Source organism: Notechis scutatus, chromosome 4 (genome assembly GCF_049901735.1).
Source record: "Notechis scutatus isolate UNSWTSFEM ecotype Mainland chromosome 4, rNotScu1.2, whole genome shotgun sequence".
NCBI lineage: Eukaryota > Metazoa > Chordata > Lepidosauria > Squamata > Elapidae > Notechis > Notechis scutatus.
The window spans coordinates 29,366,347-29,374,046 of NC_142012.1; positions in this window are offsets into that span (position 1 = coordinate 29,366,347).

The window sequence follows — 7,700 nt, forward strand, 5'->3', positions numbered from 1 at the left end:
AGCAACTTTATACTCCTGTCACAATTTTGATCATACCATTTTTCACTACTCAGAATTATTTGTCCTTCTCTATTTGCTCAGTGGTCATATTTTCCTTTTCAAATCATTACACCAAATATGATTTATCACCAGGCTGTCCAGGAAAACAGTTTTTGCTCATATCTGGAATTAGTGACTGAGAATAAAACCTAGTTTCATGAGCAGTCATATATAATCAGCAATCAAAAATGTTTAGAGATCTCAACTCATGTGCAAACTGCATGCTGTAATTGAGAGTTACAGAAACCTCCTTCAAAACTTTAACACATCTTTTTTATAAGTCCATAATAAGAAAGTTATCCAAGTCACTTCTTTGGTTTTTATTTGTATACCCCTTTTAATTATTAAGACAGCCAGTTTTATTTGTAAATCTAATGTACTTTAGATCTTTTTCCATATCATTATTTAAACTCTCATTTTTAAATCCATATTCAAATCAGCATCAGTCTCAGTCTTGTCCAATAGAACCTGTTCCTGTTCTATAACTTCTTTTAAATTCATTTTTTTGACAATCTTAAGAATAATTGCTGAATGCATCATTCTTACATATCCTTGAATATTCTGTGTTAGTGAGTCTCTTTTCCTTTAATTATAGTCTGTAATTCTTTCTTGTTGCCTCTAGTATCCAATGTTCAAAGTTCCATCTTAACATGTTTTCTTACTAATCAACAACATTTTCCCACAAGAAGATTTCTTATAATTTCTTATATTCAGATTCTTCAGAATTTGAAGCAATTTGCAAAAATGATTAAGACAGGAACTATGCAAACCTAATGATTGATTGTGACTTTGGAAAAGTGGAAAAGTGACAACTGTAGCTTTGGCAAAGACAGCAACCCCTGGGTGTTTTATCCTTGGTTTAGACAAGCTTCTGCCTTAGTGTATTCTTGGGTCTTGTATGTTGTGCTGGTTGAAAAATTCTCCTCAGCTTTTCAGATATTTCTGCAATGTATGGAGTGACTTCGTAGCTACGTTTGTTGCAGCAACATTGTCAGTGTCATGGTAGACAAAGAAGAGAACAACAAACATAAGCAATATAGTCATTCCATACGTTGCAGGAATATCTCAGTATCTGAAAAGTTCAGGAAAATGACTGAGCTATGAATCCTATCCAACAAGATGCAGTTCAGTGGTGAGAAAAATAAGGCCCTACACTTAGGCAAGAAAAACCAAATGCACAAGTAGAGACAAGGCTCAACAGTAGTATGCACAAGTAGAGATGAGTACATGGCTCAACAGTAGTAACTGTGAGAGGGATCTAGGTGTCCTAGTGGACCGTCATTTAAGTATGAGCCATCAGTGTCCTAAACTGCAATCCTAATCTCAATGCAATCCTAAACTGCATCAATAGAGGAATAGCATCAAGATCATGAATGATAGTACTGCTCTATACTGCACTAGTGAGTCCACATGTGAAATACTGCATCCAGTTCTGGTCACCATGATACAGAAAAGATGCTGAGACTCTAGAAAGAGTGCACAGAAGAGCAACAAAAATCATAATGGGTCTGGAGGTTAAACTATGTGGTTAAGGGAACTAGGTATGGCTAGCCTAATGAAGACAATGATTTGGGGTGCCAAAGATTGGACAGCCATTTGTCCAAGATGAAATAAAATATCCTGCCTTGGGCAGCGGGTTGGATTAGAAAACCTCCAAGATCCTTCCCAAACTATGATTGTATGATTTTATTCTAGTGTAAATTGATTGCTTCCTCACAGTAATCCTTCCTCACCAACCGCAAACCAGTATATGAGAGAAAGTAATTCTAGGATAACTTTCACTTAATGTGTCATTTTTTTTCCATGTAGATGATTATTTAACTAAGAAATACTATTTAAAAAACACAAAATGCACTTACTGTATTTATACATTTTCTAAAATATTGAAGTGTTTATAGTGTATGCATATTTCTTCCAGACCTATTAACTTATATGTCTCCAAAGTATGTCTTTGCTGCTTTACTACAAGGCTGATAGTGATTACCCTCAAATAGCCTCAGGACAGCTGTTGATAAACTGATTTTCCATATGTGTAGATTGACTTTATGAACAGTGACATTTATGTGAAGCATTTATAGACTGGTAGTAGGATCAATCTGTGCTTCTAACCAACTTCAAGGCAGGTCATCATTTGTTTAAACATTTAAAAAACAAAAAAATGTTTGATCTTTAATACAGCATTATCATCTTCTTCCAACTTTGGAAAGGAAAGCTTGCAACTTGCCTTTAGCTCTCTCATAGCTTGCCATGTTCTATGAAAATGCATAGGGGTTATATACTCGTTAGGAACAATTTTTGTCTACGGGTTTGTTTACTGAAGGATGATCTTATATCTTATGGATATGTCCTAGTTTTCCACAGAATAAGAATTAAAGTGAGCAAAGGGGGAAAAAAGTGCTTTTCAAAAGGCAACTTATCTGGGTTTTTCCCTTGAAGAAGAAGAACAAAATGTTTTGTTTCTCATCCTATAAACTTTATCAGTTGTAATGGGGGGAAAGGATGGAGGAGAGGGGGGTTGGGGGATGGAAAGATAGGTTCTGACCAGATAGTGGGGGGTGGGAGTGGAGAGGATTGTATTTCTTTGCACTCATCTGGTTCATTAGTACTCTCTGTGAGAGCTCTTGGGGCCACTTGTGGGTTTATCTTTGCCCTCAGGTTCCAATTGGTTGTAGAATCTTCTCGGCACTGCCAAGAAACATGGCTTGGTGAAAATTTGATGAGTTCCCCTTCTACCCCCTTATTTAAATCATTTATGATGATGTTGAAGAACACTGGGCCCAAGACAGAACCTTGAGGTACCTACTGCATGCTTCCCTCCATGAAGATGTAGTTCCATTGAGGGCTACACACTGAGTCTGGTTGGTCAGCTAACTGCAAATCCATCTGGTCATGGTACTGTGTATTCCACATTGTTCTATCTTACCAAGAAATAGACTGTGATCTACTTTGTTGAATGCCTTACTGAAGTCCAAGTAAACTATATCCACAGCATTTCCCTGATCTACTAATTTAGTCACTTTATTAAAGAAAGTAATAAGGTTTATCTGGCATGAACTATTTTTAACAAACTCATGCTGGTTTCTTGTTTCTACCGGTAGTTGATCACAAATCTTCTGCTTGATTATCTTTTCCAGGATTTTCCCAGGTATTGATGTGATAATTGCTGTGTAGTTTCTTGAGTCAACTTTTTTCCCTTGAAGATTGAAAGCACAACAGCTCTTTTCCAGTCCTCTAGTTCTCCCATGCTGCAAGAGCTCTGAAATATTTTGTTCAGTGTTTCTGACATCACATCTGCCAGCATCCTCAGGACTCTGGGTTGTAAACTATCTGGTCCTGGAAATTTGAACTTGTCTAAAGTGGATAGGTGTTTTTTTTTAACCAATATTTTACCTATTTTGACCTGATTTCCTGCTCTGTCTCCCACTATGCTGCTTTTGATTGGTTGGATTATTTTTTTCCCTTTTGTGTAAAGACCGATGCAAAGGAGAAATTAAGTAGTTTTGTTTTTTCTCTGCTATCCATCATCTTCTTCCTATCTTCTCCCATTAGTAGACTGAACCTTTCATTCTTTTTGTGCCTCACATGTTGAAATTTTTTAAAATTATTTTTGGCATTTGTTGCAAGTCTTAGTGCCATCTGGGCCTTAGCTTTCCTGATCCATCCCTGCAGATTCAAGCTATTTGCTAGCATTCTGTTTTAGTTATGTCCTCCTCTTTCCATTTTTTTTATACTTGCCCTTTTTGTCTCAATTTGTCAGAGCTCTTTGTGCAACCATGTTGGTCTCATCTGGAATCCTTTGTTTTTCTTACTTGGTGGTAATTGTTTTTGTTTGTGCCTTTAGTATTTTGTTTATCAGAATTTCCCATGCATCCTGAACTGTTTCTCTCTAAGATTTGCAACCATGGAATTCTTTCTAATCTCTTTCTTAGTTTATTGAAGTCTTAAAGTCTTAAACACTAGTCTGACTTCATTCAATCAACCTGCCTGCCTGCCTTATAGTGATTTCTAGTATGACATGGTCACTCTCTCCCAAAGCTCCTACAATTTCCACTTCCCCAACCATTCCATTCCTATTAGTTAGGATTAAGTCCAGGATAGCTGATACTCTAGTTCCCAACTATACTTCTTTGGGTGACAAAGTTGTCAGCTAGGAACATCAGAAACCTGTTTGATCTCTCACTTGGTGCAGACTTTGTTTGCCAGTTGATGTTGGGGTGGTTAAAGTCCCCCTCTACTACAGTGTTATGTTTCCTGCACACCTTGGCTAATTGATTAGCAAAAAGTTTATCTATTTCTACCACTTGGTTGGGTGGCCTGCAATTGGGTGGCCTCTAGCAATGTCACTTCTTTTTCCTCTAATATTCACCCAAATACTTTCAAGGCTTTTGTTGCTGGTATTATGTATTTCTGTAGAGATTTGGTAATTCTTTACAGACAAAACAACTTTTTCCTCTCTTTTTAAGTTGGTTTTGTTTCTTTTGAACAATTTATATCCGTCTAGTAGTACTTTGCAATCATGGGTTCCAAGTTTTTTTGTGATAGCAACAATATCATATCTGCCTCACGTACTAGGACTTCCAGGTTCTCCATTTGTTGTCTAAATTCTTTTTTTTCATTTTTTTTTAAACAAGTTTTATTAATTTTTAAAACACACAAATTATCATTATTCATTACATGTTTAAACCTTTTTTCATTGTAAATTTAACAAGTCAGATAAATTATGATTCTGTTTTAAACCATTTCCATATAACATACAAAAACCTCTTATTCAATTTCTCTTTACTTCTCTTTACTCTTATTCAATATCATTATTATTATTTCATCTTTTTCTTTCTGACTTAGTTACCATTATTCTCATTCTATATTTCTGCAAGCTTTTACTAATTCTCCCCCTCAAAAAAACATATACACCCAACACACAAAACATAAAAAAATCTTTTTGGAAAGTAACTTGGACCCAGGTATCTCTCTCTTCATGGACTTCAATTATCTTCATGCTCATCTTACATATCATTACTTATTTTATTTACCATTCTAAGTCTTCTATATTAACTTCTCCACATATTTCACTCTTCTTAATTCTATCTTAATTAATCATCTTAGTTTGAATCATTATATTTGTATCTTTTGTCCATTTTTTATCATCCCTTTGTCTCATTCCTTATAAAAAGAAGAAAATAAGTTTCTCCTGAAATCATTAATCAGAGTATGATGCCTTTCTATCTCCCCTAAATTAATCAAATTAACCTTTAAGATAACATCTAATACCCAATCCGATTTTGCTTGGTACATTCTATCTAACTAGTACATCCAAAATAATTAAATACATAATTAGACAATAAATCCAAATATTAAAAACAAATACTATAATAAAAATTTTATAATAACATCAATACCATAATCTTATTAAACTCTTTAATTAAAACAGTATTCTAAACCTCCCCTATTATTAAATTTTAAAGCCAATCATTATTAAACATTTTAACATTTTAATCTCTTATCAACTCTTAAACCATTACAATACTACCATCTCATCTTATGTACCTTGCAAAATCTTTTTGAAAAAATTATACTTTATCCATTATCCATAAAAATTCCTTTTTTCCATTTAATTTCAAAACATTGTAGCTTTTCTCCACCTTTTCCCTTTCTTTCTTCTCCCAACAAACCTTCCTACCTCCCCTTCTTCTAGCCTCTGCCTTACTGGCTTCCCTTCTCTGTCGTGTTCCTTTTCCCTTTTGTTTACTATCATCATATTGATTTTGCACCTTATTTTTCCCTTTCTTAAATGTTTTTTAGATCTTAAGTCCTTTAGTTCTCTTCTTTTCTCTCTTCCTTCTTTCTTGATCAAATTCTGAGATTCATTAAAAATGGCTCCTTCTTTTCTTTCTTGTTCCTCTGCTGTCTTCATCTGTTGTAATGTTTGTTGATAGTTAGCAAGCGCCATTTCTAAAAAAAGGAAAGCTTCTTCCACACCATCTTTACCATTTTTTTTGGCTTGTTCATATTCTTTTCTTAGTTCCTCAACAGAAAAAGCCATTATAAATCTTTTCTTTTCTTTTCCCCTTCTTTCTTCTTACAACAACCAGAATATTCCAAAGAAAATAAAAAAAATAAAGCAGTCCCAAAGTTATCAGTCAGTCCAAACCAAGGCAGAGTTCTCACTTTCTCCTTCTGGGGTAATATCAATCAAAGAGAAAGAAAGTCCAAATCTGTTTAAAATCTTATTGCAATATATTCTAGTCTTCAAATCCTTAAGGCATCTCCTCCAACAAAGTCTTAGCATACAAATATTTTCTTTTAATCCTCTCTCTTCCCACTCATTGCTTAAAACCAATTTTCACCTAAAAAAAATAGGTTTCTTAATATCCAGTTATTTATTCCGTAAGAAAAGAGGGTAAGCTATCCTTTCAGCACCATCAAACTGCCGCTTTTTCCTCTTCTGGCAGGTATTATTCAGAAAGTCATACTTTTCAGGAATTTTATTAAATATGTCTTAGAGTCCTAGGAGCCAAGAAAACTTTCTCCTTTCAAGCACTTTCTCCACTTCCTCCTGCGCATTCTTACCCGGCTGCCAGCTTCTTTGTGGCGGCCATTACGGACCGCCGCTGCACCGTCCTGGGAAAAGGGGGTTCACTGGCCGGGAGGGGTCTGCAACACCCCCAAACCCCTCTCCGGATCCCCTACCTTCAGCTGCCCCTGCAGGGCAGCCTAGCTCCGCACTCCGTCTGGGTCGGAGCCCCAAAGCGCTAGCGGCAGGGATCGCGCAGCTTCGCAAATCCCTGCCGCTCGCGGGCCGACAAACCGGAAGTCCCCTATTTGTTGTCTAAATTCTGAGCAATAGTGTATAGGCATCTGAGTCCTTTATGGCTGACCTTGGTTTTTCTTCCTGTGTCTCTTGTTCCATACCTGAGTTCTCTTCTCTTGTCATCACTTCCTTTCTCATTGTCTGGTTGGTTGTCTTGGAGTTTATGCTTGAGGTTAAGTCTTGAAAATTGATCTTCTTCCCCTTCCAGTTTTAGTTTAAAGCCCTTCAGATGAACCTAGCCAGTTGTTTTTCAAACACATTATTCCTAGTCCTTCTGTGGTGGTTTATTAGTTCCTAAAATTTCAAAATGTTACCGTTCTAGGAGTTCATTCTTTTCCAGCAATGTGGAGTAGCTACTCACTACATGGCATAAACCTTAGTGGCTACCTTTTGACCTTCACTACAACAGTGGTGGGATTCAATTTTTTTTACTACTGGTTCTGTGGGCATGGATTAGTGGGCATGGCAGGGGAAGGTTACTGTAAAGTCTCCAGTCAGAGGTGGTATTTTCTGGTTCTCTAAACTACTCAAAATTTCCGCTACCGGTTCTCTATAACTGGTAGAACCTGCTGAATACCACCTCTGCACCTTGGGTGCCACCAGTCAATCATGCTATAAAATGGTGTTTTAAAATATGCTACAAAGAAATTGGTATTACAGCAGCAGCCTTGCTTCAAGGTAAATATGATGCATAAAACACACTTTTTCTTCAAACAGGTATTAGCTTTCCCTATCTACCTTTTAATGTGACTACCTTTTCAATTATTTGAACCCTATTGACATTGTGATACAAATGAGCAAAGCTACAGTGTTGATACTGAGGAGAATCAAGTGTTGTTATTGAATTTGTTTG